The 13,049-nt window shown below is 43.2% G+C and overlaps 1 pseudogene across 2 annotated transcripts; it reads right to left on the bottom strand.

Annotated features, from left to right (window-relative positions):
• Positions 1-2,026: 2,026 nt before the first annotated feature.
• On the bottom strand, positions 2,027-12,972 carry LOC311443991 (rho-related GTP-binding protein RhoG pseudogene; annotated as a pseudogene). Of its 2 annotated transcripts, XR_014698937.1 has the most exons (4): positions 12,832-12,972; positions 12,241-12,385; positions 6,021-6,091; positions 2,027-4,199 (listed from the first exon to the last, which is right to left on the bottom strand). The product of XR_014698937.1 is annotated as a rho-related GTP-binding protein RhoG pseudogene (transcript). The 2 variants fall into 2 exon arrangements; XR_014698938.1 differs by lacking the exons at positions 6,021-6,091; positions 12,832-12,972.
• Between the last annotated feature and the right edge of the window lie 77 nt (positions 12,973-13,049).

The raw sequence follows: 13,049 nt of genomic DNA, 5'->3' as shown, positions 1-13,049 counted from the left end.
GAACCCTTCTTCCAGACATCCTCCGCTCCTCCAGGCGAGCCCAAGCAGCACCAAGGTTCCTACAGAGCAAGGTTTAGCACTCGACAAAGCACGGTGAGGCTTCTCTAGTTTAAATTCCATATAAATAGCGACAGCTGTAAACTGAAGAAAGCACTTACACACCTCAACACGCCTCGTAGCATCCTTCGGACGCAGAATTCCTGAACTGCTCGATGCCGTGCGGGTGGCCACAACTGTGTTCTCAAAATGCTTATGTATTTGAGAAATGATTCATAAGCTGAAAGATTAAAACCAGTCTCTTCACAGAGAGCCTCTTCTGTGAATTATGACACACGTGCTACATTTCCACTAAGAAAACAAACTGAAGAATGTTGAACAGTTCAGGAAACCCTCACGACTTAACTCTGGGGTACCCTGATCTTCTGAACAGACAAAATCTAGCCACATGATTGTGTGAAGCATTTGTTACCTGTCCACAGGAGAAAAAAACATAAAGGGAAGAAGGGGATGGATTGTAGACTGAAGCACTGGGCTACTTACAATGAAATGCACCAGAAATTGTAAGAAAAAAAGATTAAACAGAGAATGCCAACTGCATGGAAAAGCTCATTGGATTTGTGCACTCCTGAAGGTCATTCTCATGAAAAACAGATGCTGGAATAAATCAGCTGTCAACCAGCAGGATTTTTGCTCGTGACAGAAAGATACAAATACAAGGCACCTAAATGACTATTGATGAGGTACTCTGAAATCAGTAAAAAGCTTCTGAAGTTGTTCAAAGTTCACTTTCTGCTCATTTTCCTCACTATTGTGTTAATATCCTCAGTACTGCTGTGCGATCTATTTATTAAGTAATCTAGATGGGGATAAAGTGTTCTAGTATCATGTAAGCAATAATGTAATCAATTCAAATGGATTGATTTAGTAGAATTTTCTCTCGCCATACCCTCTTCCAGTTAACACCAGGACAGCTGCTCTGTGAGCCTACAGAAACAGGGTGTGTGCAACAATACTTGCTCACAGGACTTCATCTACAAAATTATTGTCATCCAGTTAGGAATAGCCACAAAAGATGCAGAACTATAAGATTTCAGTATGTAAAGAAGTAAAAACTTTTTAAAACAGTAGTAGCTTCAGTACAAAATTGCAAATTTGTATAGCAAAAAAAAAAAAAAAAAAAAGAGGTGCCTGTTGTTGACATCAAAAGCCTATTTAAGAGCAGTTCAAATATATCACGAAGTTTTTAAAGTACATCTCAATTAAGCAGAGGTTATGGGCTTGCACCAGGGTAACCAGACTGTTGATTTAAGCCTGACCTGCATTATAAAAACATGTGCACTGGCTTAAATAAATATATCTTAAACATGATAAATTCTATTTACTCAGTTACTGAAATTTACCTACAGAAAATAATCTTGCATTACAAGGCACAGGATTAATTGCTGCCAGCAAGTCAAGCCCACACTAAAGGCATATTACTGAAGAAAAGGCAGAGCATGGTGAGCAGAGGTTTCCTCACTGAAATACTCCTCCTACTCCCTCACAGCCTGCGGGGCACTGCGGTAGGAGCCACATCTGGACCGGCACTTCTTCTACGAGTGCAAAAGATGCAACAACACTCCAGACAATGGCACTTGGTGAAGAAAAACATGCAGAAGTCTCCAGGTTTCTGCAAACATCATTCACTACGGGCGTTTTGGTGTTGCCTGCCATCAGGCAATGTGAAACTCAGTACTGTTTTACTAGCCGCTTATACCGATACCTGAATTCACTGCATTTTGTATCTACGGGCTGCAGCTTGCTAAAGCAGTACCTGTACGAGCACACAGCCAATACACAGAGATTGTGGTTAGCGACAGTGACAGTTACAACAGCTAAAGAAAGGCACATCCTCTTCAAAGAGGGGAATAAGGGCACAAATATGAATGTGTTTATCTACCTGTTTTTTGTTGTTGTTGTTGTTTTTTTCATATCAGACAAAGCAAGGTCAAATTAACACAAGATCCCTAATAACCTTGCTGATATATTTTCTGTCCTCTTGCTAAAATGAGGCTTTTTTTTTTTTTTTTCTGACCAGGGTATACGCAGTGCAGTTTTGCATGTGTGGGAATCACAAGAAAGCAAGTTCTGAATTACCAATCGAGGCTGCATCTGGACAAAGACAGTACTGTCAACCTCAGACAACAAAGCCCAGTCCAGCACCATTGGTTTCATACAAAGCATCTTTGAAGCATGCTGCTTTCATACTACCAAGCTGGAAGGTTAAGACTAAGGAAGGTTTCATGCGCTCACTCCTCAGCTGGTCCCAGAATCACACACAAAAAACAGTGAACATCCTGAAAATAAAAGCCAGCTGTCACTCACTAGAGCTGCTAGAGAAAGTTAAAAAAAAAAAAAAAAAAAAAAAGTACGTAAACAGAACTTCAGTTACAACCGTCTATAACAACTGATCACCTTGCAGAGGGGAGAAAATTGCCCAGGTAAATCTATCCAGTGACTGGCTAACCATTACAAACTTAACTGAAACCATCAGAAGAAATAAGCATTTCTGTTTCCTGCAAATAGAACATCCAAATTTTCTGTCAATGATCTCCCAGAAAAACAACAAAGGAATTGCTGTAAAATCTCAGGTGGTCGCTCCAAGAACATTAAAAAGTGAAGCAATGAATTCTTCAAGAGAAAATGGGCTTCTACCAAGTCTTTGGAATTCATCAAAGGGAGAGTGGGATTACACTGAAAAGCTCACTTGGAGAGTAAGAGTGATCCCAACTATCTCAGTCGGCCCAAGAAGATCATGAAGTTTATTCTCAGGGTGTTAAGTCTCTTTGGAGAGTGAAATAAAACCTTATCTTGGTTTAGAAGATTATGGAAGACTTGCATCTAAACTACTCTTCCACCTCTCCATTTTGACAGCATGAAAATCACTCGTTCAAGGGATTCATCATTATTATCCTAAGTTCCTTACGTTAGGAGAAATCATCTCCTGCTTCTATGAACAAAATAACTGCAGGTGTTCCCTGGGTCTTGCTTTTTGGGTTAAATATGCCTTATGTTAAATCTTCATATGAATGGTCACAGTTCACTTTAAGGTGAGTCTCAGTACTATTTCAGGCATTTCTGCATGTAAACAAATTGTTTTCAAGCTCTGAATTGGCAAACAACTGGACAGCCAGATGTGTGTAAAAACCAGTTTGGTCTGTACATAAGGGATGGGAAAAGCAGCAGCTATGCTTAAAGCAAAGTTATCAGAATTTGTGCTTTTCAGCAAGTCTGGTAACTGACAGTTATCTACTAAAGGCGTCTGGCTTCATCCCTTCTTTTATTTTCCTCCGCTAAATAAGTACAGAAGCCAAATGATCCCTGGAGAAGCTGGAGACTGGAACTTTAGAAATTAAGTATATATTTGACCTCTCAGTTGGAAAAAAAAAAAAACTATTTTGTTTCAGTTTCCCTGAAGCAATAAGACTGCAAGAATATTCTTTGCATAATCCATTTCTGCTTAGAGCTGTTAGTGCAAGATGCAAATCTTCAATTTAACGCGTTAAAAAGCCCTCCAAAACTCTAGTCATTATTCAACTTTGAACATCCACCACCCGAGGTAATTACAATAAGACACATTTTCTTGTGTTCTTCTTTGTCACAGGATACAGAACTGCACGAACAGCTTCAGCAAACACCTCCCGAACACCCTCCTGATTCAACGCCGAGCACTCCAAATATTTGACTGCTCCAATTTGTTTAGCCAGTGAAGTCCCCTGTTGCGGGGTAGTGGGAGCCAAGCTTTGCTCTTTCAACTTTTGAACTGTTTCCAGGTCATTCCTCAAGTCTCTCTTCGTGCCCACTAAAAGAATGGGAACATTAGGACAGTGGTGAGAAACTTCAGGGTGCCATTTGTGCCTCACATTTGCGTAGGAAGAGGGGCTACCAATGGAGAAACAGATGACAAATACATTGGTTTGAGGATACGAGAGTGTGCGCAGACGGTCGTATTCCTCCTGGCCTGCAGTGTCCCAGAGATTCAGGCTAACCGTCCGGCCATCAACAGTCATTTGGGCACTATAGTTGTCGAACACAGTAGGGATGTACTCTTCGGGGAAGGCATTGGTGGTATAGCTGATGAGAAGACAAGTTTTTCCCACAGCGCCATCTCCAACAACTACGCACTTTATGGTCTGCATTCTTTACCCAGAAACAAAGTCCTGCACAAAGCAAGAGAACAAGTTAGAAAAGGCACGCTCGACGACAATCATTTTTAAGAGATGCTTTTGCAAGTGTTTTTAATATTGCTAACAATTTCTTATCGCAGCCAGACATACTCAGTGTCTCAGAAGCCATTATGAAGAGCTCAGAGGCTAGAAAGACAATAGGGAAAGAGATGCAACGAGTTGAAAGCTCAGTGACAACTGGCTGCTCTCCAACCACATAAGCACAAATTAGCCAAATTCCCACAGTCTTGCCTTACGGCCAGACAGTTTCCCACAGGCAAGAGGGACAAGTCCTTAGGAAATACCTGCAAGCGGAAAAGGATCGTGATCTCACAACCAGTAACAAGATACTCTGTCATCTGTAAGTCCACACACACTCTAAATTGACACTTCTTGTCTATGTGTTCTACTGCCTAGGAAGTTTAGCACAAAGAAAGGTCCGAAAAATGTGCAGTAAGCCAAGATATCAATTGCTGGGTTGCACTGCTACCGTTTACTACAGTAATTCACTCGACTCACAGTCAGAAAACACTGGACAAAAGGTTCAGACAGCAGCACGTACAAGAAAAGCTGTTCTTTGAAATAAAACTAGAAATGGTATCCAGATTAGAATACATACAGAATTTTTCTAAAGAGGCCAAGAACAGATTATTCTCACTAATCGGTGACAGAACAAGCAAAACTTAATAGGCTTGAAGTAAAATAAAGAAAGCTTATACCAAGCATTAGAAAAAACACACGGTGTAAGAGATCAGCAATCAAACAGCCTTCCTGGGCAGGCTGTGGAAATGTTCCCAGAGATACGTGAAGCTTAAAGGCCTTCTTATCCCTTTCTTGAAATGTAAGGAATAGGTTTGATAATCAAGTGGATATAGACTAAAACTCGATTCATTCTAAGCTTTTATTACATGAACAGGAACTTTCCTGTTACTGTTCATAAACACTATGGAACAACTACAAGCACAGTCATTTGCTGTTCATTTCTGTGCTAAAGCTTCCACTGCTAGCCTGAGCAAGAAGGAACATGCATCTGCCTTCTCACCCAAATGCCTTTGAGGTACTATCAGTAATCCCCAACTCGCAACCAGCACCAAATATGCTGCTTCAAACAGAAGAAACAAATAGTAGGAGGGACTACATTGCACATTCCAGAAAAATCACAACTTTAACAGCATTATATTTGCAAAGGAAATATAAAAACAAGCAGCAGTGAAGTACTTCGCTAATAAGAAGTCACAAATCCCGTTCCTCCAAATTCCCCTTCAAGACCATTGAAACAAACAGCTTTTTGACAGAGTCTGTATCCACATACTGTTATCATCCCACTGGGAGCACACATGATTCTTCTGTACTAGGTGAAAAAAAACTACTTTAAGCTTTGGCATTGCAGCAGGCTACTCAAGTGAGCGATATTGCTTTCGGTCACTACAACTTACAGTGCTTAAGGAAGTATAAATATATGTACACACTTGCTATTAAAAGGCAGCCAGTTGTGCGAAGCAGTGCTGAAACCTTGCACCGGAAAGACTGAGCAGGATGTGTGAGGGGAGGAATTTGGAAGAACCAAGCAGGAGAAAGATGCAGAAGCAGTTGATCCTTTTTGAAAAGGGCAGGAATTAAATTGCTTAAACATCATGAATCACCTGAAACAAAATCTGAGCTCAGGTGCTTCTGAGCTTTGGCAGAAAAGCATACGTGTGCATTTCATCATACATCAGAAACATCAGTCATCCTTCAAGGCCAGAGTCAAATGTAAAGAGAGAGGCATGCCACTGGAAATTGTAAAGGTAATCAATAAAAAAGAAGAGCACTGACCAGCAATAACCAACAGCAGGACTGCATATATTATTCCAGAACAGTTGCACCAAGATTTTCATTTAAGGGGGCTAGAAGAAAAACAAAAAACAACAACAAAAAAAGGTAAAAATCTAACGAATTAGAGGCTTAGAAACATTAGTTGCATTTTGCAAAACCAAGAGTTGAAATTTTAATATAAAACTACCAAAATCATTACAAATTAAACATTTTCAGCATTTTATTATTAAGAGGTTTTGCACTGCTCCTAACAGCACACGAGACAAGGTCATATTCCTGAACACAGAAGGTCTAAGGGTTACAAAACAGTGACAGAAGAGGGAATGGATCCCGATGCCATAACACTGCTGTATCCACAGGGGCAGCTGTAACTCGCTGTCCCAGGCTCTCCCCCTGCCCTCCCTGCAGCTCTGGCATGATGAGGCTGCCTTCAGACCTTTCCAAGCGCCGAGTTCCCTCCCCAGCCAGGCAGCAGCCCACCTTCTCAGCCGTGACCGCACACTACAACAGGCTGAGGAGTCCTTTCACCCAATTTCCTGAGCATCAGGGGCTGGTGCAGCCAAGCCAGCGGTACGACACGGTGGGAGTGAATCGCGGAGGAGGGGAGCACCGGCAGCTGCCAAGGGCAGCAGCACTGAACAGCAGCAGAGAACAGGTCTTAGAGTTAATTCCTACACGCACTTCAAACCACTGAATTAAGTCCTGCGTCCCAAACTTTAGCGTTGACCAGCAATTTCAGAGCAGAAGATGATTTCCAAATGAAAAGTACCTATGCAGCAGCCAGCTCTTCTGATCACTTGATGAAAAGCCATCTCCGTGATGACGCAGAGCTAAGCTGGACACATGCATTCAAAAACCCGCACGAGAAGTCTCATGGAGAACGAGACACACAAAGCCTTTTATATCCCAGTTCCTAGTTTCTAAAACACATAAATCGCAAGGCTTTGGGAACGGCTCTCCTTAAAGCACAAACCACGAGCTCCCCCAAGGGCTCACATACCTATTCATTCCCGCACAGGATTTTTCACAGAAAGGCAAGATAACCCAGAATTGCATCACTACCCACGCCTACCAGGCACCAGTACTGTAACACAACGCGGGCAGTTTCTTATATTGGTCCACTACAATGCCACACGTTCCCTGTACAATGGGAAGCTATAATAGCTTGGTTCAATCTCATTAAAATTTTCTAAAGAAAGTGTGCTATTCAGAGATTATTTTTGCTGGGTTTTATTCAAGAGGTCTTTGCAGCTTTCGGTTTGGAACACAATAGTAAAGTAACAAAAAAAAAAATATCTGGAATATGAATAACGCTTTTACAGCATTAAGATCTCGAATTACCTGGCTGCAGCTTCACTTTTAAGAGAGCAACAGTTACAATAGGAAGTAACTCCATGCAAAAATGCCAAAGCACCAGGCTAAGTATGAACTATTCAAATATGATTAAAGAGCCTGTGGGCTCTAAAGTATGCTTCCCTGCAGGGCTCCTTTAAAGTAGGTTCTCTTAGCTGAAAGGATTCGTGTGTGGCATATGCAGACTAGAAAAACAAACAGACTGGGATACAAAATTTAGTACTAAAACAAAGCATTTAGAAAATTAATCAAAAGAAAGAGTAGAAAGATGCTCCCACTCTCCAGAAACCTGTAGGCTGCGAGCAGGTGTAGCTTGGTTAAAGATTTACATGTGGAAGACAAAGGAGTTTTTAATTTAAGCCACAAGCAAACAAACAGTATTACCTCCACCTAGCCTTTTTTATTAAATCCACAATCTCTGTTCAACATGTTCAGAGTCTCTATTTGTAATTTCTGCTTGTAAACAATTTACATAACAACAAAACTCATAAGAAAGCAAGAAGCTGAGGTTCAAATTTGAGAGGAAAATTCATTTTTCTCAAGCACCTTGGAACTTGGCACTGCGTGCTGTACGAATAGATGCTGGGAATAAAAAACACCATACTCCCCAATCAATCATCACCAACAAACATTACAAAGAGCAGGAAAAAAGTGTAGGGTTTGCTTTTTTTTTTTTTTAAAGCTTTAAAAGAATTCTGGGGAAAAAATTTTAGAGAGTAAAACATATACAACAGGTAAAAAGGAGAACTGGAAAAAAGAGAAAAATACAGACGACCACATCAACGCATCAAAAGCAAGACTCAGAATTTAGAAACAGAAAGCTAGGCATGAGCTTCAAAGTGAAGTTTAAAGGTTACTTGGCAAGAGAAAGGAGTCAACAGAAAGTCCAAAGTAGTGAGAGGTAATTCTGGTTGCTGAGTCCTGCCAGAGAAAGCACTTTGATTACAGTCAAGGCAGAAGATCATCAGAACATGAAGAGTTCTAACAGTTACAGCAGCATGGGAATAATTTTCAAGAAATTAAAGAAAAAAAAAAAAAACAACACGCATTACCCCACAGAGAAATGTTGTACAAAAATACATGGAGAAGTTATTTCTATCTTATCCATCAATGCCTCCGAATTACCAAACTGGCATTCCAGCTGGGGTTAGTTTCCTCCTCAGAGGATGCTGCAAAGTCTGCTTTCACTGTCTGCACACCTGGCGTTTCCTTTGGAATGTGCAAGATTTCGATCGACATGTCGAGACATCGTCAGGAGAGCTGCTCCCGTTCTGACCTAATTACATATTTTTGGGTATCGTTAACACGGGCAGCTTGCTCTCCTGTAGCCCAGCAGGACTTCTGCAGGAGAAATTCACTATTTGGGTTCCACCCCCATCTTCCCTCCAAAGCTATCCTAAGTGAAATTGAGTAACTTCATATTACCTCGAAATATTTTTGAGGGAGAGAGAAAAAGTTTTCTTCACCACGTCTGAAGGAAACTTCCCGATTGAGAGAAGGGAGAAAACAGTGACAGAAAACACAACGGAAATACAACCGAATTCACTTCCCGATTGAGAGAAGGGAGAAAACAGAACGGAAATACAATTGAATTCTCCTGGGGCTTTCTAGATGGGTACTTTCTTATACTTCCTGCACTTTGAAAAATTCTTGGCAGAGGAACTATTTCTTAGCAGGATATGTCTCTGCCCTCGCTCCATTAACACTAGATGCCTCTGTTAGGTGGATTTTAGCTTTGATATTGCTCTTTGATAACCTTGTTTTCAAAGAGCTTGTCGGGTTTTCTACATCTCTCTTTCCAGTTTGGACAGGGCCACATTTTGGCCAAACATGAGCAGAAAAAGCACCAGGAGTTCAGCAGAAGTCACCTGTACTGAGCAGTATTGTTCTATTCAGCCATCACCTTTGATCAATCCCTCCCAGTTCTGCAGGCTCAGAAGTTTGATACTGCTTTATCTGGAGCAAGCAGAAGCTCAGAAATCTAAACAACATAATTGCTCATTTTCCAGTAACAAAAACTTCAGAGATGATTCACGCCGTCCATACATAAAATCAGGCAGAACCTTTCCACAACAAACTGCAGCTCCAACTATATCCTAACATCCTCACCCGTACAAAGGAGCCTAAAAGATTTTTGATTTGTGCAACTTAGCCACCAGATCTAACAGGGAAGATAAAGGGGCTTTCAGTAGTCTAATCGAGACTGTGTTACTATTCCATAACAGCTCAGCTTACTCTCCATTGTTTTAGGCAAGCGCTAAACGAATGGACAAGTGCCAAACTTGAGCATGCATGCCAAGAAAGAGTAAAAAAAAGCTAAATAGGAGACCTCATCCCTAATACCCTGACTATTCCTTCAGCAGTGAATGACCTACTTGGACTTCTGAATGCCTTTCAAAGTTTCCACGCTGCTTTCTGTCCTGCCATTTACCTGTAAGGCAAGAGAAGTAAAACATCCAACAGCCTGAGTGGCAGCAGAGGGGAAAGAAATTCATGAGCCACGCCAGATTTCAGCAGCACAGCAGAACCACCAGCCCAGGACCCAGAGCTCCAGGTTCTGTGAACAGCAGAACCCAGGGAGCTCACTTCTGTGGAGCTTCAGGTTCAGCTTCCACACACACTGCTGCTGTCTAACAAGAGCACAATTCCCACATCTCACTGCAGACACTATAAAGACCTTCCTATTTTTCACCAAATAAATAAATAAATAAATAAATAAATGTTTCTAAGCTAAAGGAAACTTCCCAAAACCTTTCAGATAGTGTTTTTAAGACTTATATCCCTACCAAAACAGGCTGAAATTGGTTTATCCATTTACTCTTTTTATTTAAAAAAAAAAATGAAGAAACAAACTTTACCATATAATCAGTATTTCCTTGGGAACCACAGAGAAAACAGTGTTCTGCATGAGCCATTCAGGCACCTCACCCACACAAACCTCAATGCATCAATACTGTTATTGCATGCACTCATACCCCAGATTTTATATGAGAGTCGTGATATGAGTGACCAAATATCAATGAACTTAAGCTCTATGAATCCAAGATTACAGTGCATGAGAAACAAGCCAATGAAACAGCTGCAGGACTGTGAAATAAGACTATACCAAAGTGCAGCTCTACAGGAACTAAAAACTAGAACATCGGTAGGTATCTGCATCCCTACAGCATATGAAAATGAAATGCATCCTGCCATAATCAGAGGCTGCAGAGCATTAAACTTGATGTTCTTGCAACCACATGCAAAAGCATCGACTTGTCACAATGGTACCCTTCAGAGCTTATTTAAACAAAATGTTCCTAACGTGCTTCAAGGGTGGTAACAGTAAAGAAGTAAGACCAGGAGCTGGCACGGCAGGGTTCTGCACCCAGATCCACTGCACACCTCCTCAGAGATGCAGGCTGCTTGCAGAGGTCCTGGGTACATACACTGACCACTTTTTATAGGTCCTTCCTAGCTTCTACAGATTTATTCAGTACTGACTGTTAAAGGAAAAAAGACAGTACCCCAGTGACTAAGTTCTGCTAGGAGAATTAAGCACATTACAGGATGAATGACAAATCCAGTTAAAGCCACCCTCATTGTGATTTGAGGGGGGGGAGGAGGGGGGAAACAAAAAAAACAGCTGTTAGTCTACCTTCCTATCACCTTGTCACCTGGCATTCCTTGGGAGTATAAAAGCTATTTTTAAGAGAAGTTGGAAGACACCACTGTTGTACCTGAAGGGTAACAGGTATACTGGGAAAATCTGGACTTCTTCCTCAAAAATAAAACCCCCACACTTTCTTTGATTCGCTTTTGATTTCTCCTCCTCTTCCCCCAAATTTCACTGGGAAGTAAAACAAAAAATGCCCTTGGTCAATCAATAACAGTTTTCAAAAGTTTCTTTAAGCAGTTTTGATACAATTAAAACACAAGTTAACGCATCCATTCAGTGGGTATTTTATCATGGCTGCTGTGCTACAATATTGCCCCATTTGCCAGTCTCATTTGTATCAAATCCTGCAGTTCTAAACAGTGAGCAGAAGTTATCAGTGACAAAGTAGCGCCTCAGCAGTCCACCAGATTTACCATACGGACATAGGAATGTGAAGTAAAAAAATAAAATACTCCTTTTAATGATACAAGACCTCTGTAATATATGACACCATATTGTGTCAAAACATTCGGACAGAAAAATCACAGCCTCATCATGAAAGCAAATCAAACTGTGCATTCCCCTACCAATGGCAAACCACATATTTCATTGTTTTTCCAACATGTCTGTAAAGTTCCTCCTAAGAACACTTAAAAGCTTCTTTTTTTATGGAAACAGCTCAAAAGCCAAAATGACAAATAATGTCTCATAGCTGTAAGTTCCCTATAGAGACCTGAGTGCAACTGTATGCTGGCAAACTGGCCAAACGCAGTCTTCATGCCAGATGTAAATTATATAGCAGAGAAGAGAACTTAAAAGTTTTTAAAAGCAAAAACCAGGCTTGGGACAAGCAGGACACACCTAATGAACCGGGCACAAGGAGCGCCGCACTCCAGTGCGAGACACGTGTGGTAAGCACAGGGTACAGACAGCGAACAAAAGCATTTAAAGCCCTTTTTTTTTTTTATAACTCAGGGTAAATACGGTGGAAATCACAAGTGCTTATAAAGAGCAAACAGACGCTGACTATTCACCGGCTCTTTTAAAGGGGAGAACAAAGGGATGCCAAATTAAATCAGAAGGAGGGAGGCTCCGAACAAACACAAGGTAGCTGGAGGTGAAGCCAGGAATTCCTGGCTGTGGGACGTTACCGATACCGAAAGCTTACAGAACTGGAGCGGAGAACCACCGAGCTGGTGGGTGATGTGCACAGCCTGCCCCACACCGTACCTGTGCCTCCCCACTGCATGCAGGTGCCGAAGGCTGCGAGAATGATTTCGGACAGCGCCTTCCTCCAGCCGTGTGCTCTTCGAGACAGGAACGTGGCGGGGGGTTTTTGGGGGGGCAGATCACGTAGGACTGCTCCTCGGCGTCCCTGTAAGGGAGGAAAACGCTTCGTGCTGAACACAGCGAGCCCTGGAAGCGGGGAGCTCGCCCCGTGCCCGCCTGTTGTCGCCCCCCCCCCCCCCTGCACGGAGCCGCCGCTGCCCCGCGGAAGAGGAAAGCCGAGGAGCTGCCGGCGGGGCGGCCGCACTTCCTGCACATCTCCCCGCAGGAAACCGGCCCGGGGACCGGCTCAGCCCCAGCCGTGCTCTCCCCGCACCTCCCAAGCCCCTTTCGGAGCCACCCCCGGCGGCTGCTCCCCGCTGCCCTGAGGGAAGCCGCCGCCCCCGGTACCCCCCCGGTACCCCTCCGGTACCCCCCTAGTACCCCGTTTCCCCTTCCTCCCCACTCCTCCCTGCTCCTATTTCCCCTCAGCAGCCACACAACCCCCGTCCTGCCTCCCCTCCCGGCCCGGCGCGGGGCGGGGGCCGCGCTCACCTCAGGGCCGCCCGGTGCCCGCTGCTCCCGGGGCGGCGGCGGCGAACCCGAACCCGGGCGCCGGCCGCACCCCGCCGCGCGCAGGCGCCGGGCGCAGGCGCAGTGATGGCGGCGGGGGGAGGCGGCGCCGCTGTGGGGGAGCCGCCATCTTTCGACAGCTCCCCTCTCCTCCCCCCTCCCTTCCCCTCAGGGTGGTTAAAAGTAATCTTAAATAAAGA

Source organism: Aythya ferina (assembly GCF_964211825.1).
Source record: "Aythya ferina genome assembly, chromosome: 13".
Classification (NCBI taxonomy): domain Eukaryota; kingdom Metazoa; phylum Chordata; class Aves; order Anseriformes; family Anatidae; genus Aythya; species Aythya ferina.
Note: the sequence above shows the minus strand (reverse complement) of the source record. Positions and strands in the feature narration are given on the sequence as shown.